Source organism: Symphodus melops, assembly GCF_947650265.1.
Source record: "Symphodus melops genome assembly, chromosome: 1".
NCBI classification, from domain to species: Eukaryota; Metazoa; Chordata; class Actinopteri; order Labriformes; family Labridae; genus Symphodus; species Symphodus melops.
In genome coordinates, this window is record NC_136691.1 from 40,252,376 (window position 1) to 40,276,770 (window position 24,395).

Below are 24,395 nucleotides of genomic sequence, written 5' to 3' on the forward strand. Positions count from 1 at the left end.
GGGACTGGGGTAATTTTTCTGGGTTATGGGATGTGACATTTGTGGAACAGGAACATACATCAGTGAAAGCACGACTGACAAATGTGTAATCCCTTTCTCTGCAATAAGGCGTTTCACTCGTCGTGATGCAAAATGTAGTTTAGCTTCATACGCTCAACAGCTGTATGTAAAAAAAGAAACGTAGAAAATCATTCTGGTAATCATCCACTCACAGCCATGCATGCATCGGGATGCACAGTTGGATATATAAAGACGCTACAGAAAAGCACTGTGCAATCAATCTGTGCATTTACACGAACCCTAGATCACAGTCCAGAATTTTCAAAAGCCGTTAATAACACAATAAGAAAGGGAGAGGAATTGTTACGACAGGAAAAGGAGAAAGAAAAGCTTGTTTTCAAAAACATTTGGAGTCACATAATTACTCAGTTATAATGGAAGAAATAGTCACAGCCATATAAAGCAGAAGGACATGGACTTTAGGTTTAACGGTGCCACCAAATGACAGTCAATGGAAATTCCTTTTTCCATTCATAACAGTGTTGTTGAAATCTCAGCATCTTCTGTAATCCAGGGCATGTTTTATGCATTTTCCTTTGTTGCATTAGTGCTCGATTCAGATGAACCTTCAGAAGAGCCGAACCATGTGGAGGCAGAAATAAGGACATGGACATATAGGTACACTGACAAAAGCATCTTTTAATAATTGGATCATATTCCTGTATAACCGACACACACTAACACACTCATGTTCATGCGTGCACACTTTCAACACATCTCTTGCTCTCTACAGAGAGAGCCAATTTATAGATACTGTTCTGAACCCCCAGCACCACCTCTTGCCTCTCTCTTTGCCTTGCCATGCACCTTTCCCTCCCCATTCACCCACACACACACACACACACACACACACACACACACACACAAACACACACACACACACACCACCCTGCCACAATCCACCGCCCTGCCACACATACGGAAGGGGAGGACACATCCCTCATAGCACCCAGGAAATTAACTTGACATTTGATGCAGACAGAAAAAATATATTTCAGTGGGGGGAGGAAAAAAAAACAACAAAGTGTACTAAAGCAGAGATAGCATAAACCCATCCCTTGTTCACCCTTCCCCACCCAACCCCCCTTAAGTCCAGGGACGCATTCGAGGGGGATTTCAGCAATCTGCAATGCAGACGCCACTGGGTGCCCATGGAAAAATGAGCTTCATCTTTTGCCTGTCCTTTTTCGGTGTATGCTGTCTGTCCCTCTTTGTTTCCATCTTTTATGATGCCGGCGCTCCATTTTCATATCCACTTCCCCCTCCCATTTCAGCCTGTCTCTCTATTTTTAAGGAAGTTGAAAAAAAAAAAATGTAAAACAGTGTTGGAGGATCACTTGATGGTGCATGCGTTTGAAAATTAAGGCACAGGCTTCTGGCTGCTCCTTGTGAATACAAAAATAAGAAGAAAAAAAAAGGGGAATGTGTTGAATCGTTGTCATGGCTTTTTTCAATTTAGCATTAATATTCTAAAATCCTGACCACTAATGCACGCTTATATCCCTGGGATGTGTATTTGTATTCAACAGCTTTTGTAAATCTGGGTTAATCACTCCAAAATAAACAATAAACACAGATCCCAATTGCTATTTTGTGTAACGCAAAAAAAACAAACTACAACGTTCTTTTCATTTAGTCAGATAACCGTGTGCCTCCAATTTCATGCGAGCAATGTAGAAAATAACGTGCGGCGTGATCCTGCATATGCTTGATAAGATTAACAGTCGCATCAAAGGCCCACGGTAACCTCGGTGTGATGCCCAAACACCACGAGCGAGATCAGGCCGCAATTAATACATCATTATGCACTGCTACAGTTTATAGCTGAGAACACACAGCACACAGCACGACCACCGACCAGCTAGTGTCTGTCTCAGTATCTGCGGCATTAGACATGCAGGAATGTTAACATCATTATGCACAATTGTGAATGTCTGTCTGTGCCCTCCCCCTTCTTTTCTCCCTGCCATATTGTGTCTGCAAGTGAGTCTGTGTGTGTGTGTGTGTGTGTGTGTGTGTGTGTGTGTGTCATGTCTGAAAGATGGCGGCATTATCTAAATATAATCATTTTATAAGGACATTAAAACAAATGATGTGTATGTCTAAGGTACCCTTTCAATGGGATGCGGTTGGTCTACGTTAACGTCGGACGTTTTTTGGTTTTTTGGTTTTTTTTCTGTTGAAGTGATTCTGCAGAAATTAATTTCATTACAGAAATGCATGCTGTGTGAAAAATGTGTAATTTTTTCCCCCCCCTTTACGGTCGTATAGCTCCCTTCCAGAGAGACGTACCTACAAATAAGTATTGAATCAGAGCTTTGAATTAACCTTAAATTGAACACACTCTACAAATGTGACACTTGTATTTTCAAATAGGGAAAATGGGACATCAGATGAGGTAGACTGGCAGTTGGTTTAAAAAAAGGGATCATTTTGCACTTGCTGTAATAATGCACCTTTAGTGAAGCCCTGATGCTGTTATAAGGTGCTAGTCTTTTTTTTTCTTTTCTAAATGGATAGAACTGATTTTGATTTTTCGAGTAAAATAAAACAATATGAGCATATTGTTCTCCTGACACAGTCCGTCATTACCTAATCCAGAAACTTACTGAGCACGCTCATGAAAATGTCACACGCTTGATGAAGTTGCATTTGTAGCTGAGGAGGGCGAGGAAGTGAGGAAGAGAGGACACGTTCATTAGCGTTAGGGTTGCTAAATCGCTCTGCATTCCTCTTGATGCGATGCAGTCAAAATATTGCATCATGCAAACGCAAACATCCGCTGCATTGCTGCAGCCAAAGAATCCTTTTGCATTCACTATGCGGTGCCTCTTGAATTAAAACTGCATTTGTGGTATGGTAAGAATTAAAAAAAAGCAGGCTGCAGCCAAAAAAACAATAGAAAACAAATACACACACACACACACACACTACATATTGTTGTGGCATTGTGGGTAACTAGATCTATCCACGATGTATCAGAGCAAAGTCTGCAAATGATTTTCTTTTAAGCCTAACACTCTGTAGAAGAGGTTCAGAATCTGTTTCTAAACCAATATTTCTGTTATCTGCCACAACTTAAAGGAAGATTGTCCAGCGAGTGTTGTGTACAAAATCCTTGGCATCCCTCTGCTTATACAAACAGCCCTCCTGCCACCTTGCTGTTCCTTGCTGCCGGCGATTTGCATTCATTTGCATGATTTTTTTTTTACGATGTGCATATCCTTTGTTCTGACTGTATGATGATGCAGAAGACCCCTCCCAACACAGCGCTATTAAACAGCCTGCTGAAAGCTACTTGGATATTAAATGTAAAAAAAAAAAAACGGAAAAAAAACGTGTAGTTTTATCTGTTCAATTATAAATTGATAAGACAAGATTTCGCCAGATACTAGACTGATAATGGCTCACCGACGATAAAGCAGTGCATCAGAATGAGGGGGGCGAGGAGAGACGAATATGTTGTGTTGTAGATTTGTGGAAATTTTTGAGCAACCGTGGAAAGGACATATTGTGCTATCGCTAAGAGGCATGAGCATCTGCAATATATAGCACAGGGAAAAGATGGCATCCAAGCATGAAATATGGAATAACATGACAAATAGGAAATAGGAAAATTATAGATGGAAACTAAATCATAGAAAAGAAAGAAGACCTTTCACATATATTACAATATTTTCATAAATAATGTGCCTCTTTCTCCTCAGTCATCATCAATGTTGTTTGCGTATAACAAGATCATAAAGAATTCAACCTTTGGACTTCCTTTTTTCTCTCAAATGTGCCTATACCTTTTAAATGCAACATGTTATAAACATACACACACACACACACACACACACACACACACACACACTCACTGCTGAGATTCAATACAATCATGCAGCTAATGCGGACGACTTCATTAATCGCTGTGGGCTATAGCATTGATGCTCCAGAAGCTGGCCTGCAACAGTGAAGGTTTTAAATTCACAAACGTGGGAGCCACATTATAAAGACTCAACCCTGTCGGCTCACTAATAATAATCAGTGGTACTCTTAAGTATGCACGTCTGACAGATTATTAGGGATGCGGCACAGGAAAAATGTACTGTATTTGAGGCATTCTGTTTTTTTCAAAGATGCATTAATTAATGAATGTCAACCTACATGATGCAAAATTTTATTGTGGATCACGAGAATAGAATTCTACATTTTGGAACAGATAGGTTGTGTTGGGGGTGGGGGGGGGGGGGGTTTATAAACCTCCAAAATAGAGTCCTTGTCCTCATTTCAAGTGGGAACATTTCCTGAAATTGTCAAAGTACATCTAAATCTGCAAAGATAAAAAGCTGTCCCGGTTTCCTGTTTCAACTTTAAAACCTCAACCCTGACATATTCTGCACGCACGCAAAGGCTGATGGGGGGGGGATGTTAGCTGGTTCTTTAAAAAAAAAAAAATGGGCATATACCTTTCTAACTGAATAATGCAAAGTCACATATAGGGGTCTGCTGACCCTAGTACACTTTAAGGGCCGGGCTTTTAGCAGAGAGAGCGAGGTCTGTCTGAGGCGAAAGTTCAATACGTGTAGAAAGAGGATGTTGCATTTACTTTCTTTGGATCTCAAGGTGAAAAATGTTTATTATTATTCGTCAAAAGGCAGCTTTCTGTTGGTTTTCATATGAGAGGTTGGTGTTCAAAGCGGTTGACCCACCTCTACAACTTCCTCTTTAACAAACGGCGGACTTCAAATGAACCCTTAAATATCTTAGGTCTGATTTAATAAAAACAGTGAACCTGACTATTCAAAACAAAAAAAACCCAGCCTGACTAAATGCTGAGCTGAGGTTTTCTTTCAATAACAATACCCACAAGTACATAGCACCAAGGTTCAAATGGGAAGATGTTCCATTTGTAGCTGTGCTGTGCTGCCAAAAGCTTTAACTACATACAAAAAGGTACTTTGTGTAAATTTAAAGTAGAGTTTGCTGGTCATTATCTCTTGGGGGGGTAAAGTCTATATAGATACAGACTTGAGCGCTGACTTTTCCTACCCAGTGACTTGCCCTGCCCTTTTAATTGGCCCTTTCGAGCAGCACACCACAAGTGTGAGTACTGGGAGTAATTAGGACGAGTAACACCACCGCACATTGAGGCCCATGGGCGCTGACATACCACCTCTTCCCTTCAGCCACTTATTTTTTCTGTCTTAGCATCTACGTGAGATAAACTTTTGACTCTGAGAACTCTCAACACTGAAGATTTAGTGTCACTCAGATGTTTCCACTTTGAGTCATTCTTTCCTACCAAAGTTTCCATATCATTTTAAACCATCATGACTGGCAGACATGGCATACCACGCGCTGTTCTATATACTCTGCTGAGCGCGACTGAAGTCAATAATGTCAGCGAGTTCGATTTAGGATATATAAGTTTGGCAGTCTAAAATGCTAAATCTTCACACTACTTCAGCCCCGTGAGCTGTCGTCTCCTCTCTCAGGAAAATTGGGGTCAAAGTTGAAATACAGAGGGAACAGATTGTGATCAGATGCGGCAGCCTGCTGATATAATACATAATTCCTTGTCATGAGAGAAAACTCTGCTCATTAAAATGTTTGTCCGTCTTCAGTAACATAAAATGTCACATTTAATAATGGCTGAAGGTCTAATTAACGGAGCAAGAGGATCTGCACGCAATGCAAACAAAGGCAGGGCTCGGGCCAATTAGTACGACTGTATGGGTTTCAATGGCTTGTGGACTTTTTTTTTTTTTTTTTAAATCACTTCACTGTTGTAGCTACTGTAGTTGTGTGTGTTTTGTGTTGTTGTGATGATGAACAGTGAACAGTAACCTCTGTTTCCCCTGTGCTTCTTGTCTTTGGTTTGGACCACAGGGCAAAGAACGGGTCATGGGATTTGATATTGCCCACGATCACATCGCCTGAGCTGCCTTCAAACTGCTGTTATTCTGTTTACTGTGTCCTCTGGACCACTACTAACATCTATGCCTTTATCCAACACACACACGCACACACACACACACAGGCCAACTTTGCTGCAGGCAAACAGACACACACACACACACACACACACACACACACACACACACACTCACACATCAGCAGAGATAGACACAGGAGAAAAACACTCAATCAAACCTTCCTACGAAGACAAATGATCATTATGGGTTTTTTTCTCAAATGAGTATTAACTATGAAAAACGTGTCACGCAAATAAGAGCAACGTGATTTCAAAAAAAGAAAAAAGAAATAATTTAAAGAGCTAAAATAAAATACCTCAAATATGAATTTGCCATTGTAGTTTACATGCCACTTTAAGTCTATAAAGGCTATAACTGTATTCACATATAAAGACACACATGCTGTATTTTGTTTTTGAACTCAGGTTTACCTCATGTGGGTCCACTGGAGAGCAAACATCCCAGAGATCTGGTGTTGACCTCTGCTTCCTGCTGCCAGCAGTTCTCCACAGCTCCTCTTCTCCATCACTGCAGCAAAGGAAAACACACGTACACACATGAGTAGGGAGTGGAGACATTTACCAAGGGGTAACCTGTACATGTTGAATAACTCTCCTCGAGCAAAGCACAATTTACATATTTACACTCGCAAAAGACGGAAGGGGAGGGTAAATACGAACTAAAAGAAGGAAACATTTACCATAGCTGAAGTTTACTGGCAGGGGTTTATATTTGCAATAACTTTGTGCAAATGTCGTCTCAACCTCTTCACTTTAGCACACAAAAGTGAAAACGTGGGACCTTTATGGCACATGAGTAGCTGCTCTATAGATCATGTGAAGGTCACAGGAGGAATGCTGTTTCACACTTCAAATGAATATGTTGTTAACAAGAGAAGCTAAAGGTTTAGAGTTGCATTTTTCATATCTCGATATTTCAATACCGCACCTTAAAGTGTTAATTCTAGTTTAAGCACAACTGTCTTCAAGGCTTATTCTGGTGTATGGTAATGCTGAGTAAGCAGCTGTGCTGTTGAACCTGACAACCCCTGACCCACGCCTCCTCTCACTGGAGTGAGGAGGTCAAATGTCAAGGCTAAAGGACAAGTCTATTAGAGGTCAAAGGTAACCATTATAAATTGTTGCAGTCAATGGTTAGTTGTGTAGCATGTTTGACCTTGCATAGCAACAGGCCGATGGACTTGAATGGATTCTTACAGTTTTTTTTTTTTTTTTTGTTTGGCTTCTTCTTTAACCTATAAGTTTGTCGCGTTTTCCCAAGACATATCCAAAACACAGTAACAAAAAAAAAATCAGATGTCAAAAATGCTGTAGATGAGATCAGCAAAAAATGCTCCTCCAATTCAAGGAACTTCCTTTCTCTTTTTTGAGAGGTTTGGAAGGCTGTTTTTTCCCCCTTTTTTTCTGAAGTCTGAAAGTGTTAATTCATAAAGCGTCATTTAAAAAAATAAAATATGTCTCCTGTTTGACTCAGAAGAAGAACATACAGTATACAGGAATATAAAGAGTTCACTGTTATGTCTTTCTTCTGGATCTCATGCTGTGTTGCCGAGTGATCGTGATCCTCTCCTGGCACGTCAATATCAAACTGACAGATGCCACATTTTATTAGAGCTGCACGTCAAAGTGTACACACACACACACACACACACACACACACACACACACACACACACACACACACACACCCACACACACACACTAACCCAACATTTATATTGCACTGAAACCCACACTGACAGGTTGCATAGCAAAACACAAAACACTCCTTTTTTTTTTTTAGTTCTCAATTTTATTGATCGGTTTTAATTCCCCTAATACAAACAAATACATTAAAATCAAATATCCAAAGAAAAAATCATTAATGTAAGAAATCTTAACTTGTAAAAGCAATGCAAAATGGGACTACGAAGAACCAGCAATAAAAACAATTTGTACATCAACACTGGGTGTATAGTCTTACTTCCCTATGCAGTGTTTTACACTGGTCTGAGAGGGTTTGCGGTTGTGTGGCAAACCATAGTGTGAATGTGTGTGTGTGTGTGTGTGTGTGTGCACACGTCTGTGTGTTTCTAGCCCTACGGCACGGTTTTAGGGTAACTATACATCCCCCTCCCCTTCACCTTCAGCTCATTCCCTTTGCGGCTTGTGTGGCTTGTCTCATCCCATCTCCCTCCTGCTCCTCCATCTCCCTCCACTCCCCTTTCCTCACCACTATTCTGCTCCTAGCCTGTGTGTGTGTGTGTGTGTGTGTGTGTGTGTGTGTGTGTGTGGGGGGGGGGGGGGGGGGGACACAACCCCAGTGGCAACGCAGGTGATTATAAATATAGTACAAATGTATATGAATCACAAATAATCTCACACACATACACAGGTGTGATACAGGGTTGATGGAACATAAACAAGGATCTTTTATCGAGTGGAAATATGCCTTAGTGCCTTGCACTGATTTGAAACAGTTACAGACATGTAAAATTGTTCAAACTCTACATTTATCTTGTAGCGCAGCAGAGCTGTGTTGTGTGACTCCTCAACAATTGCACCTGCTTATGTGACAAAAAAAAGAAGTAGTCATAGAACAAAAGCATTTCCTACATGAGAGGTGTGTCTACTCTGCACCCCGGTAGCTTCCAGTGTTTCATTATCCAAAGTCGAGGTCTGCTTTGCCATCTAGCTCCCCCATGCTGCCTGTCTCATTTCCTCCCGGTAACAATCCATTAGCCAACGCCAGGCTCAAACATGCACACGCTTAATTATTTGCACTTCTTTGGCAGCACACGAGGCGTACCACTCATCAGAGGAGACGGGTGTAATGCCAGGGAAACAACTGGAGTCGTATACATACGCATTCTGAAATGCATAACGTGCTGTCTATGTAAGGACAGCCATCTCACACGGACAAATATCCACCTATAAAAACAAGCAGTAAACCTGAACTACAGTAACACATGAACAAAACAACAACGCACTGAAACCAAAACTCTAATAACTCAACGTATCTTTTTAAACTGACACACACACACAAAATTTGTGGATGATGTGTGCTATAATTCATCTTGAATAATTTCCTGCACATTCTTCTTCATGCTCCGCCTCAGGAGCACTTCAGGATGAAAGGAATGCTAATTCTGTTTCTGTATCTCACTGAACAGTGTGTGCGTGTGTTTGTGTGCGTGTGTGTGTGTGTGTGTCGCCTCACTAAGCACATTTATGATAATTAACAGATAGGGGAGGTCAGCTACGGTGTGTGTGCGTGTGTGTGTGTGTGTGTGTGTGTGTGTGTGTGTGTGTGTGTGTGACAGTAAGAAAGAGTAAGAGAGAACTGAAAATGAGGAGGAAACAGTAAAGCGCTGATTTACATAAATTGGACATAGTGTTGCCGACTCCCTTTCTCTGCTCTTTGGCATTTGTGTTGTATTACCATTGTCATTGTCAGTTTTAAGAAAGGTATCATCTTACACAAAAGTTAAAGAGATAGCAAACAAAGACTAAAATGCTGCATGTTGGTCTTTAAGATACAGGTAATTACACATGCACATTTGTGTAGTGCACAATGTGCTCGAAGCATTTCAATTACATACAAACGACAAACTCTTCAATTAAACGGGTCATATAAAATATGAAATATATATCATTTGAAAATATTTTAAATTAAAATCTACAATGTCCCATTAAAGTACTTTGCTACATCAAACTGAATAAAATTTAGGCTTCTGTCTCTAGGGCTGAAAATGGAAATGTTTTTAATTGGGGTTCTTACATTTTTAGAAAATACCGGATTTCTACTTTTGCATTTGCACCTGTACCCAACAAACGGCGTGCAATACAAAGCTAAACACAGGCCGAACTCGTAGGCGACAGTAATCGAGGGAATTAATACATGGAAATGAAATGCTCAGCATGCATAGCAGCCGATGACAGTAATTGAATAATTGACTTTCAGAGCTCTGTGTTCCTGTCCTCACAGCACGAAGAAATGTGTATGCGTTAATATCTATGCGTGTGCGTGTCTATGCCAGCGGACATTTTAGGTCTACCCTCCTCACACTCGCACTACTGCCAAACGCCTTAAGATGGTGGCACCTTGAGGCAGAGAGAGACACTCGTAGAGAAAGTCAACCTCCTCCTCCCTTTCCTTCCTTCTTCTTCCACCTCGGGTCCTCACGACAACACAGGACAGGCCCCCCTTCCTAACCCTTAGCCCCCCTAATAAATATTTAATTCACCCCTCTCTAATAAGGATATTAGGCGAGTACACCCCAGCCTTGGCGTATATGCATGAGTCCTTTCTCATCAAATTTACATAAAAGGGCCAGATGCTAATGCGAGCGTAGCAACTACTGCTCACTATTCTATATGCGCTGGTACCGGCTCTCCAGTCCGAGAGCCCATATAATTTAATTGCCGACCAGCATATATTTTTGAAATGGTTCCCCGTATTCAAATTGCACTGAGGCCTCAGAACCATATGCTTTACAAAGTGTGCAAAGTCGGGCAAATTTTAATTGTAGTGGCCGCCACACCACAGTATTTATGATTACTTAATGCCGTCTGAAGCGCCTCCCCTTTTTATGCAAAATTACCTTCTACAAGCGCGTTTATGCATAATATAAAAGATAAGTAATCTGAATGTGATGACCATGAAAACGGAAGGGTATGTTCTGCTTCACATAAATCAAAGCTTTGTGTAATAATCATTCGAATAGAAAACAAAAAAGGCATTGAAATCTTACAGAAGTGCATTAATCTGATAGTATTAGTGAATAATACTCCGAGAACATTCGGAGAAAAAAAAAACATTAAGAAGCCATTATTACAATTTAGAAACGGGTACCTTCATATTGACAGATCATGGAAGTACGTCCAGTTATAATGGGTGAAAAAAAAAAAAACTTTCAGACCACTTAAATGTATAACATATAAGCATAACATATGGTACAAGCCGCTCAATGTTTGTAACTAATAGAGGATGAATAATGCAGTGACACCAGATCTATTATTTACACCCTTTCATCTTCGAGGAAGATTCAAAGAATATTTCAGATGCAATTATACTAATTTATTTATGGTGCATAGTATTTGCATAATCAAAAGCCAGTGGAGCACAGATATCCTAGAGGACACACTGCAGTGGCGTTTTACATGTCGTATGAAAATAGCATTTTAGCACACAGCTATATTGTGCACGGCTGCTGACAGTGTGTTAATACCTTATCATGCAGCAACACAGCTCTAAGTATATTGTACTGGTTGGAAACATGATTATCAATGACATTAAAGGAGCAGATAGTGTAAAAAAAAAATGTATGTGGCGATTTAATGAGGTTATTGATTGAGTACCATTTTTATTAAGATAAGAATACAATCAAATGATATTATCCCAGTATCTGAAACTCAGGGGTTCTACAACCACCATGGCCAGCACTGATATATTTATATACCTGATTCAACAAACTATTTTTAACATTCATGTTGAGCCAAAATCAACAAAGTTATTTCTAATTGTGCTTTATCAGATATGAAATGGGATGAAGCCTTAAGTAAAGTATTTTCAGTAGGATTATACGACCTAGCTCAAAAGCTCTTTAATGTTCCTCTATTAGTACCTTCTAAGTATGATTATTTTTGTTGCTGCAACTGATCATGTTTAACATTTGGTCCTTAAATATGAGAACAAAAAAATGAGAGAAACTGCTCCAGACAAGCAAGAACACCGATGGAGATTAAAGACTGATAAGGCAGGCACATTTGGGACAACCACATTTTGGTTGCACCTGCTCTTACATGTCGCAATTGTCAGCTTGATGAACAGTAAAGTAAAAAAAAAAACGACACAAGTTTACATTTTTAAATAGGCTAACTATATTTACAGATTAGCACATTAGTGGGGCATCTGTTTCGTAAGGGGCCAAAGATTCACTTTGTAGTTCAACTGAAAAGTCTGACCACTGTACGTAGCTGTTAGTTACACATTACTCTGAAGTCATAACTATCAAAGACATTTTAATACCACAGGAGTCACAAGTGTCTCACCATGCCAGACAATGACTGACCTACCCAACACAGGGAGCTGCCGCTGTTTGAAACACCATCACATTGTTACATATGGAATGTAGGTCTTTGATAAAGGTGCCTGTCTGACATGTCTGCAGTTAGCAAAAGGGGAGGGCTGTACAGCGTGGTAGAGCACAGCATGCCCGCTGCTCCCCACAAGACGCTCAAGTGGCCATGCATGATGTCATTAAAAAAGGCTCAACCATGACATTCCTCGGTGGATTATTGGAAAGTTATGGCTGGCTGGTCTGTTATGGAGGGAGGTCAATCAGATCCCTGTTAATCGCCAACGACACCATTAAGGAAGACAATGACGCCTTAGTGGGTGTTAGTGTGTTGATGTGTGTTCCAAAGACCCACGTACAATTTTAGACTTCGTTTTCAGCCTTGAATTTAAAGTGGTGACTCTCACGACTAACGTGACGACTTTAACCTACGCAAAAAAAAGAGAAAAAAGTTTCAATTAACCATAGCATGTGTGGCAACCATAAAAGGAAACATTTAAACAGGATACTATGGGTCTACATAGAGCCATGGAGACGGGGAGTGGGTGGCACTCTCACATCTTGCATAGAGACCTGAACACACATGCACAAACACACACACACACATACACACACACATCAGGAATCTGTCCTGCAATGGCAAGGGCTGATGCTGCCATGCGCACGGTGATCTCACCTACCGTTGCCGTGGCGACACCAACCAGAGGGAAAAGCCTCATATTGTGTGCGCATGCGTGTGTGTGCGTGTGTGATTGTGACAGAAGCTTGGGCTGGAGGAAGCAGAGGAGGAGGAGGAGGAGAAGAAGGAGGGCCTGCAGGAATTCACATTGTGCCTGGCTTGTTTAAGGTTTATGCCTCATTCACTTACTACCTTTTATCAGGGGGGGATACTGAGCCAGCCCTTTCAATTATCAAGGCAGTAAATTCAGCATTGGCTATGTCGTTAAAAGAACAGGCCAGAGGTTTAATAGGCAATGGGACAGTGGCAGGGATGAGAAAGGGTGTTTGTCAAGTCATTTGCATAAACTATATTTTCAGATTATGAGAAACAGGAGGGAAAACATGCAGAGATACATGCATATAGGCTTGGCACAGACATATTGTATATATATATATATATATATATATATATATACAGCATATTTATACACTATGGCTATATAAAATGCCTGCATACAAGCAGGCATTTTACACACATGCATGTTAGATGCATACAACACTATTCATATTTCTCCTCCAAAAATAAACTCCCCTACCACTACCAGCTGGTATTGTTGAATTCTATTAGTGATGAAGAGCTAACTCAGACTATAGGGGTCATCTGCTCATCAATGGGTGGCGGTGGCCAGGCTTGCTCCACAGCCATGAATGCACTGAATTCATTACCCCTGGTGCACAGATGGTGTCTGGCTGCCTGTCTCAAGTTCAAGTTCATGTCCAGGAGACACACACACACACAGAAAAGAGAGAGACAACATGGCCCAAGCCAGACAGACAGACGTTGTTGACTGAGACACAGCCATTGTTCCCCTTTCATTAACATGATGTAGTGGCATCACCGGCTAGCCAAGAAGCCTCGGTCAGTTAATCGCAGAGACACAAACATGCACGGATGCAGACACAGACGTACATATAGAGATTCACATGCAGCTGCATTGTACGGATGTTAAAATTTCTCCCAATTTTAAGCTAAGCTAACCCGAGAAAATCATTCTGACTGTAGCTTGGCTAATTCTGCATTCTGCTTCACGGCAGCTCTGAATATAATAACTTTTCAACTGAAAATAAAAGCCATACATCCACCCACTGTGTTATGAAGAACTAATCTGGGAGAAGTCCACAACTCGACAAAAAAAATATAGCCATGTAATACATATATTAACAAATGGCACCGGTAAGAGGGCTATGATCACGTCTTTTGTTCAGCACTGATAATTTCCTGGGCACATACATGTTATAAACCGTCTTCACCTGCCAAACACAGCACACAGGCACAGAGGAGGTACATAAAAACCCCGGGCCCACTCACATAAAACATGCTGATTGACCGTCCAATAAATATATATTTCAAAAAAACACCAACCATGGTCGCCATGGTTTTTGTTACTCAACAAATCACGTGACAACAATGGCTGCAGCACGCTATAATATGTGTGAGCTAGAAGAAGGGTAAAGCCAAGTGCGTAGCTCCCTCATGCACTGAGGAAAAAAACCCCAGTCACCACTCATTTCTACATGCATAGTCACATTTCACGCCTGTATTTGTGAATATATGTTCCTGGTGCCAGTAAAATGAAGGGATGGTCTTTTTTTTGCAACATACTTCTACTCTGAGGACACTACATTATTATCAGAAGCATTGTTTTTTTCCCAAGAAACAGGAAAATGAATGCATATTTTAAACTATCAGGTATATTTGAAATGTAGAGATGGAGGCAATCTTACTCATCACAGGACGGGAATACAGTTCATTATTTTTAGGGACTCAAACCAGCAGGGGTTGCCAGTGTTCATAAAAAGCACTAATGTGAAGCAAATTGGTGAGATTAACTCCATCTCTTGAGACACGTAGTAAAGACCTGCATGAAAACCGCTGCCAACACACACTGCATCTCTCCCACATGCAGCCCAGGAGGACGAGAGCTGTTTGAGACGTGTGGTGATGCTTTCTTGTTGTATGAGTGCAACTCAGAATTGCCTTGCATTTCCTGTTGACTGTGTGGACTGTAAGGTGCTTTTTGTGCTCTGAATGTTTGACTTTCAGGCTGATATTGGGGAGGTAAAATTTTAGCCATGATGTGGTTCACTATAATCTCCCAAAGCTCTTAAAATGAAACATTAACATAGGCTTGAATTTAGAGGACGTTTTGTCACAAATTGTTCTACGTGTGCATAAACTTTAAATGATGCACTATTCTGTGAAAAACAAACAAAACCCCCGGTACTGTGAACTGTATTGTTAAGACTGGATGTGATGTTGAAAAAAATGCAAAGATACAGGGGCTTGGATAAATATTCTGGGTTTTTTCCCACTTTGACATTAAGTGTGGCCCCCAGACTTGAAAACAGAGTCCCCTTTCATAAAGCCAGAGGACGATTTCAATCGACTTAACTGAGGACAATAAGACTTGTTTTATTCAGCGCTGCTCCACACCAAATTGTGTTCTCAAATTTTCTTTCGGGTAAACGACCTGGTATTGTGTGCTGTCTTTGACAGAGGTCGGGAACAAGAGACACTAGTTTTGTCTGATGGTGTGAGAAAGTCGGCAAGGGACCTTTTCAACAGAGGCAGGGTGGAATTCAGCCACTGTGGCTCTGCTTAACACTGCAGTCCAATAATCCTCTGTTGCAAAGAGCCAGCTTCACAGATTTCTGAGCATATGCTCGACTTGAACTATGACTTAATCCGAAATTTTGTAACCTGGAGTTTCACAGACATACACACTTTCATGTGATGTGATGCAATGAATATAAATAATAAAAACATACAATATCAGAGTGTGTTGTGAAAGTAAGCAGGCCATTTTTAAACACGTGGTCTGAGCCAGAAACAGTCTGTCATCTGAGAGAGCAGTCAGCAAATTCATAACAGCCTCCTCAAGCTAAGGTTTGGAATAATGCTTTTTTTATGTCTAACCTAAAGCACCACTGCTTTAAGTGCAAAAGGGTCTCATGGGGCCCTTTGAAAAATATCCGAAATAATAAAATGTTATTTTAAAAGTTGTTTTTTTTTTAACCTTCATGAAAATAGAGGTTTTAAATTTAGACCACTTTTATATATTTTTTCACAAATGTAATGTCACTTATATTCTAAAAACAGTCCTCATGAATTGACGTGCAGCAACTTGAATTTCACATTGCTCTTGTCCATGGTCAAGTTCAAACACAAACAAAGCGCCCCGTCACTTATTCAAATTCCCCAGACTTCTTTGTGCAATATTATCACTAATTCTCACGAGTTGTAAAACGGCTGGATCCGCGCGCTCTAGAGGGCCATATGCAGGATTACAGAGTTGCAGCACATCCCTTTCAGATTCATAAACCCGCATAGTTTTAAGATAATGACCCAAAGTCCTCATTATCAGTACAATTGGCGAGACATTACGCATTCAGGAGGACCGTTACTACTCCAACTTTAGGAGCGCCGCGTCGGCTGGGGCTGGGAAACGTCGCCTCTTTCTTTGGGGATGCAGATGAGTCTGGTGCACTTGACGTCTTTTCATGACCCCTGTCGCCTCCCCCCCCCCCCCCCCCCCCCCCCCCCCCCCCCCCCCCCCCCCACACACACACACACACACACACACACACACACACACACCCCCTCCCAGCCCCTTCAGGCCCTCACGGCGCTGTCTGTCATATTGGGCCGGGGTATGGCATTGCCACTTGCCCCACCGAGCGTGGGAATGGGATCGTCCAGTCGTTCACATCTCCTGCACTGCGGTTAACGGAATCAATTAAGCAAGCCCGGCCCCCCCCACACACACACACATTTCCCCAATCCCCTTACTCACCCCCCTTCCCTCCTCTCCTCCCTCTTCTGTCACCTCCCTCCTGCTCGTGACCCCACACTCCCCACCCCTCTTTTTCTCTCTCTCTCTCTCTCTCTCTCTCTCTCTCTCTCTCTCTCTCTCTCTCTCTCTCTCCAGTTTTGTCAGTTCACTATACATCCTAATTATTGCTGTTTAGGGTGCTAGAGCCGTTTCCTATATATCTCGACTCTATCATGCTGGGAAAAAAAGTGACACACGTGCGTTTTTAGACAAGTGTCAATATATCACATAAACGACAAAAAAACATGTGAGTTAAAATTGAGAAATTAACTAAAATTTAAAATAAGATCTTATGTTAAAGGATCAAATTGCTCTATATGCTATAAATATTAACATGCAATACTTGCCCAGCAGGGATGTTCATAGTGTGTGTGTGTGTGTGTGTGTGTGTGTGTGTGTGTGTGTGTGTGTGTGTGTGATCATTACAATTTAAATGATGTAGATGGTTGACTGTAACAACAATGTGAAAAATGATATTTGAAAAAAGTTATTTAAATAATCCGAGTTGTTTTCTGTAGCATGCATATATGATGAAAAAAGAAAACTTTAACGACAAAGTCAAACAAAAGTATTTCTTAATAAAGTAGATATCGATAGTATCTTCAGAGCTGGTCCACGGGAAATCGAGCAATATGTCATGAGTCCTCGACGAGTCTGGAAGTAGTTTTTACTTTCGGTTATCTAGCTTTATGACGAGCAGAACACTCATACAGCTAGATAACCAAAGATAACAACCCACTTCCCTGTCTTCAGCAATAATCCACATGTAAATTTCCTCTTCTGGGCTCCAAGTTTCCACCTCTCAGAACTCATATATAATTGAAAAAAGTCCTCAGCATCCTTATTCAAGTCACATAGTGTATTATATTCCTTATGTTTCCACTATAGCACAGGCCGGACTGTCATACACCTGGTGTAAAAGGCGGCAAATCTTGTGGGAAAAATGATATATTATCCCAATGTTAATGTCACAGTCACTTGACATTAACCAATATTACTGAGTTGAAGCAGGCCTTGAAAATCGCGGGTAAGGTGCAGTCATCCTTGCACAGGGGCCCTAATTTGCAATGCAAATAACTCCAATCCCACAAAAGGCTCTTTCGCCTCTATTAAGTCGTTGTGGCAGCAGCAATAGATATCCTGTGAGGCCGGCGGAGAAGAAACACGGCGGAGAGGGGGGAAATCCGGTTTCCTGTGAAAAGTGCAATAACGGCACAGGGAATTAAGACGCAAACGTGTCGGATTATAAAGAACAAGACCTTGGTTTTTAGCCCAAAGAGTGTCAGGTTGTCCGTTCACATCCAGAAGCCGGAGACTCTGAACCAAGGGCTCCGTTCTGCAGGTTGCATGGTCGCTCGGTCTAAACGGGGAATGGGGGGGGGGGTTTGCGGGAATAAGGGCCATCCCCAAACGATAGGGGGGCTGGGGGTGGCCAAAATATGGACCAACCCCGGTGAGGTCAAAGGCCTCGGACCACGACAATGTTACAGCGGTGATGTCATGAAAAAACGCAAATGCGCCCTCCTTTCCATGCACAATCTCCATCCATCCATTACACAGCGCGCGCTGGAATAAGTCCGCCTCGCATCGAACTGTCTGCCTCCTCTCTCACTCAGGGATGAAAATGAATGACAAGGAAACCAAATGCTTTTTTGAAGAAAGAGAGCGATTCAACTGCTTTTGGGATATGCGTAAAGATTTAGATCCTAGTCATCAAACAGCCCAATGAAGAGAGCATCCTGGGGCAGCACGAGCGCCTGCGTTTTCCGTCTGTCCATAGAAGGCGATATATTCGGTTCGAAATAGCTCGCTAGGACTCTTTAGTATTGCTCCTTTTCTCATACATGACCTACCATTCTCGGATTTAAAATGCTCTCACGTTCTCGATGTTTGCGTTGATATCCTTGCTAGCCTCGTGTGTTTTTTTTTTTTTTTTTGTCATCGTCGCATCCGAAGGGTAGATAGACTACAATGGTATTCGGCTGCAAAGAAGAAGTCCCCTCACAGCGGAATAAAGCCAGAGCGCTTCATCCTGTTTTTCCCCCCACAAATATGAAAGTATAGATACTGGCTCAGCACAAATGGGTCAAAGTATAGGATCTTGTGAACTGAGTCAACAATAACAGGCAGCGGAACATGTGATGGATCATGCGCACGAGCATGAAGCTGCAGGTTACCAAGTGACTTCATGACATCCCGAGTGCACAACTTTGATTTTGTGTGGACCATTTAGCACTCACAATTAGGAGGAATAAAGTTTGATTCTGAGTTTAAGTGCGATTGTGTGTGTGTGTGTGTGTGTGTGTGTGTGTGTGTGTGTATGTATGCGTGTGTGTGTGTCTGTGTCTGTGTATGTATGCGTGTGTGTGTGTGTGTGTGTGTGTGTGTGTGTGTGTGTGTGTGTGTGACAGGATAAATGAGCTATCATGTTGTAAAATAAATGAATACTATTTTCCCTATGGCCCCAGTATCGCTTTTGTACTTCAGGTGTCCAATTCACTCGCTGTAGTTTTAAATATGGCTCTCAAGTTTACTCTGGTCTTGTGTGTGGGAGGGGCCAAGCAGAGGTGTTTTAATGAGCGAATATGAGTCACAAGGCCTGTGCCTGTCAATAAGGGACCGCTTCCTATCTACACCACTGTGTACTTTAATTGTGCAGCCATAGCACTATGTTCGAGTCATACAGTTTTAAAATCACGTCGTCCATGTTCTGCGTAAAAGCCAGCCTCCTGAGTGTGTCATAATGTTAAAAGATGTAGCTTTAAAAAATGTAAATTAACACATGAATATTAAGTCATTACATTTATATTGATGCATCGCAATATTTGCTCATCCACAATCACCCTGATGAGGATTTTCTGGAGAGTAGACTGTAAGGTCAACTTGTCATCATTTGGATCAGCATTATAAAGTACAGCTCATTAGGGTAAAGGAGGCTTCAGAATAGGCCTCCCACACAGAGGCCATGCACTAATCACCGCACACCACAACCTGCAGCTCCTCTTTAAATCACATTACGTTGTTTTTCTCATGAATGTTAATGTTTCAGTGCTACACAGTCAAAGAAATGTACCAGAGGTCGCGATTATATTCGTATTTATCTATTTGAGCAAACGAAGCTTTCGTGCGTAAAAACAGTTAAATGATGCAATAAATGCTTAGTGTGTGACATTTTTCCAGTCAATGTAGAGCAAACCTTTAAGTCGTATTTGCGAAATATGTGGCGGTTTCATTGAATTGTGTTTTTGTGCTCACATAGGCATCTCCATTCCACGTTAAGTCATCTGCATCGATCCCAAAATCCACATTTCTCTCACTGTTTGAATCCACGCCAACTACAACTACATACGTTTGCCATAAATAGGCCTGATAACAACGATGATATGGATGTAACAAGCAAAAAAAAAAACAGTCTTTTTACTTAGAAAAAATAACCAAGTCAAAAAGAAGCATCTACTTCTGTATGAATAGGTTACTGTCCATATAACTCTTAAGGGAGATCATCCGAAGAAAGCAGAATTTTGCCAGTATAACCCTGCTACAACGTGTCAAATATTAAAAATACCGTTGATAAAATATAATACACACGCTTGTTCACTCGCCGGTCAGTTTGAGCGTATGATATCTCCTTAAAAACTGCCCAAAAAAAGTCAAATCAGTGCGTATTACTGCCAAAGTGTGGAGAAAACATTCCCGGCCCTAATTTCAAATATACTTGTCTCCCTTCAAACACTATTAGTTATAAGCAAGTCGATTTTTATTTCTGAACCTCAGCCATGGTGTGCAACTTCTGCAGATTGGAAGCCTTTACGCACACGGTTGTTTTTAAAACTGCAACAAAAGTTGAACTTACTTCCGAACGGAGAGTCAAACCACAGCAGCCGATCAGAAAGCGTCCCAAGCAGGAGAAGCGCGGTTGCGTCCGTGCGAACCGCGATGTGGTATATGTTCTCCACAAAGATCCCAGCCGTGTTATTTGACGGTGGTGCATCAGTTTAAAACTGCCGCTAACAATCATCAGCCGGCTTTAGGCGTGCTTCGGCTGCTCTGTGCAAAGCATGAGCAAATCCCAAGCACATGATTGGCGACGAGAAGAACAAGAAGAAGAAGAAGCAGGGAGGGCTGGGGAGAAGGAGAGACACAACTTTCCCAGAACGTCTTCAAGCACCAAATACAAAAGTGCATGCACAGTTGAGCTCTCAGAGTGTGCAAGTTTTTTTTTCTCTCCCTGTTGGTGGTGGGGTGGGATGAGGAGGGAGAGGGTGGTGGTGATGATGATGATGATGATGATGGGGGGGGGGTAGGGGGAGGTGGAGGAGTGGTGGTGGGGGCTAGGAGGGGATGTGAAGTCCATCCTTCTGTGTGAGGAGAGGACGTGCTCTGAAATTCAAACAAGTTCCCTCGGTTCTTTTGTTGCACGCACGAACTGAGGCAGCATTGTTCGCGCTTTTGGCGTGGACCTCATCCCTCCGGTTTCCCTGACCAGGTTACGAAGTGAGCCTCGTAGTTGGCTGGTAATGAATTTGCTGCAGGCGTACACGCTAACACGCTTTGACAAACGGAACGCATTCACCGCATTTTCAGACAGGGGGTGGGCTGGTTTGCTACACACGCAATTCCCAAACTCAGTCTAGATGAGGCCTTTAATCCTATAATAAAAAAAGAAAGAAAAAACTACAGGACTTTAAAGTTCACTCAAGCCTTTTATTGGATCTGGGTTTTCACTATGGGCCTATACTGAACTTCACCTTGCTCCCAGAAGCCTAATGAGAGGTTATCTGATAAGACTCAAGCGCGCGTGCCACTTTCCCATCATGGACACACAGAGCCAAAAGAGAGATAAGAGAAGTCTATCAGACAAAAAAAAAAAAAAAAAAGTTAGAATAAACTGACCTACTTGTCTGTAGCCTATAACAGCAATCCCGTGTCTTCAGTTAATTTTCTTGGTGATGACACACTTTTTTTGTTTCAGTGAATAAATTATATTACTCCACTTTTTTTCTGCCATGCAAGTTACAGCGCTATACCCTACAAGGGAACCACTTATCCCCCGTCATTGACAGAAGGGCGTCAGGTCAGACCTGCACTGTTATGATTTTCACCATAAGAAAAGCAAACTTATTTTCTCTGTTGGCCATATGATTTCTCTGAATGTCAGAAAAAGCTTCCGTTGACTAAATAAGGACGGCAAACATGAGAACGAAATGCATCCTTTCTTACATTACTCCCCCCTTCTGTGTGTAATTGCAGGCGTATCCATTAGATTCAACCGGATTCACGTTTTAGTTTAACAGCGAGGGCACGTTCAATGACGTAGACAAGTATATCAGCTACGTGCAGCCATATTTAAATACATCAAGGCAATTAGCGCATCCAAATATGCAAATCCCGCTTACTACATAGTCCGCCCCGCTGCAGTCGGAGTAATTCCCCCCAGCCGGTTCTTGGGTGTTTGATTGTCGTTTTGAGAGCCGACTTAGCCTTGTTTGTTTTTCCAAGAGACTACGTTAATGTGACCGGGATGGAGCCGAGACATGAAGAGATGGGGAGCCGAGGCTCCTGCGTGGAAAGTCGCCCATGCGTAATAAGAAGACCCGCTCCGCAATTCTCAATGCTCGGACGCCGTTGGCTCTGGTGTGCGTATTATTTCAATATTGATGCATATTCAGTGGATAGATTTGCTTTGCATACTTTAAGATGTGTGTTGTTTTGACATCATGTTGCGTGTAGATGTAAATACCTTAATGCATGTTTTACCGATGTCATTTGTCATGTACAATTACTGATTTCCTATTAAAATTGTATGCTAACGTGATATTAAATGCAAAGACATGAAATCTTTGGCATTTGCTCTTCTGAGTTCATATTTCTCTTTTATCTAAATAATGTAAATCTACGGAAAATCTTTGAATACTCAAATCTAGCATGCATGAACAAAGAGCTCTGTGTTGTGCAGGGCAAACAATAGAGGAATTGCAGAGGTAAATCTGAGGTGATACTTCAGATCGAGCTCAGAATAAGAGAAAGACACAGCCAGGTAGTGCAGAACATATCAATCCAAATGTCTCCTGCCCAGTTTGTAAGAAAGCCAGTGACGCAGCGTTGACATTTAGGCTACAATTGCAGGCTGTCTCCTCGGTGTCCATGCACGCGCTTAGCGGTGCCAGGGACGCGCATGCAAGTGCAGTGCGCTTAGAGAAAGATTTAAACAGCGATATCGTAATTAAAATACAAAGGATTTCCATTTAGGTATCTTTATTATCTTATTTCTCTTTTACGAAATTTCACTTGGTGCATGTCCAACCTCTTATCTGCACTGGGAGCCTTGAATTAAACGTTTGAACTTACCTCCAATTAACACCATCCAAAGGAGTTCATGCTGCTGCTGCTGCTGCTGCAACTCTGTGCTTTAAGCGCGACGTTTCTGCAAAGTTGTTATAGGACGTTTTCCAGCAGAACAAACTTTGTGCTACCAGTCTGAGCTGATGCAGTCCCTATAGGCTACTCCCCTCGTTATTGAACCCTGCTCTCAATCTGCTCGTGGCTCAACACTAGTGGTCAGGCTGGCACACGTAAACACATTCAAAGCCACAGGAGTCCGTTACCACACCTATGCTGGGATATTAACTCTGGAAAAAAAACAAAAAACTAACGTTTTTCTTTTAAATGTATAAAGGTACTTTTACTGTTTCCAGACTGTCATTTCAAATATTTCATCGCCCTCTTGTTTTGTTTTACCCTCGTTTAACCACCCAAACCACCCAAATTCTGAAGGACACACACACACGCACACACCTTGGATTATCTTCAAAGTCGACGAAAATAAACCAGTATGTGTCTCACGCTTTTGCTTTAGACACAAACAAAGCAGGACTCTTACAATAAGACGTTATTTATTTTGTTTTAATGACAGGCTGATGTAAGTGCAGATTTATGGGGAGTCGTATAGTGAAAGGAGGGTGTGTGTGTCTGTAGATAATTAAGCAGACCTTGTATTTCTGACGTAGTGAGAGACCTTTCGCCCTTAAACAAATGATTGTGGCTAATTCGTTAACATCACTTCTTTTTGACCAGACCCTCATTTCATGGGCCATACCCGTAAAAAAGGCTTGTTTGAAAAAGAAAAAGTCAAGTTCTTCAAAGAGGTTGGAAAAAAGGAGAGGTCCACTGTTTATTGACGCTTCCTTAGATCGTGTGATTTATGGACTACGGGTTTGCTCCGTGTTAGAAACGTCTTGGGAGCATAAACACGCCTTGTGTGAATAGATCTATTAGGCCGCGTGCGCAATAAAAACAAAACAAGAGAAAAACAAAACTAATCCTTAACAGAAAATGATGTGGTTGAAAAGGAGGACAACCAAAACACAACTGATCTTTTTTTATTTGTCTAACCTTTTCAATATTGATGCGCTTTCACACAGAGTCAAGATATGAGCCAATAATTCGGCTACAAGGTTGGCTTTTAAAAAAAAATCTGTTCTAAAACGAAGCGAGCAAAAGCGTCGTCGTAAACTTTTCCAGAATTAATATGAGTGGAAAAAACAAACATTCACACATTTGTTTTTCTTCCAATTTGAGACGAGGCGTCAGCGTTAAGGTTAAGTCTTAAATGGGAGACTTGTCTGGCACTGCAAACAATATTCTGATTTCTTTCTTTCTTTTTTCTTTTTTTCTTTTTTTTTGAATGAAACACCTCCAATATAATGACGCAGCCGGGTTATCGTTTCCCCTAAAAGGTTTATG

The 24,395-nt window shown here is 41.5% G+C and overlaps 1 long non-coding RNA gene across 2 annotated transcripts in view; it reads right to left on the reverse strand.

The window, feature by feature from the left end:
- The window catches only part of LOC306826327, a 41,282-nt gene extending 18,002 nt beyond the window's left edge, over window positions 1-23,280 (reverse strand). Inside the window, exons 1-2 of one of the 2 annotated variants that reach the window (XR_013779394.1) lie at window positions 23,001-23,280; window positions 6,452-6,548 (exon numbers count right to left, since the gene is read on the reverse strand). This is a non-coding gene — a long non-coding RNA (uncharacterized lncRNA). Of the gene's footprint in view, window positions 1-6,451; window positions 6,549-20,505; window positions 21,463-23,000 lie in introns of those variants that run through there. The other variant, XR_013779395.1, reaches the window with a different exon arrangement.
- Between the last annotated feature and the right edge of the window lie 1,115 nt (window positions 23,281-24,395).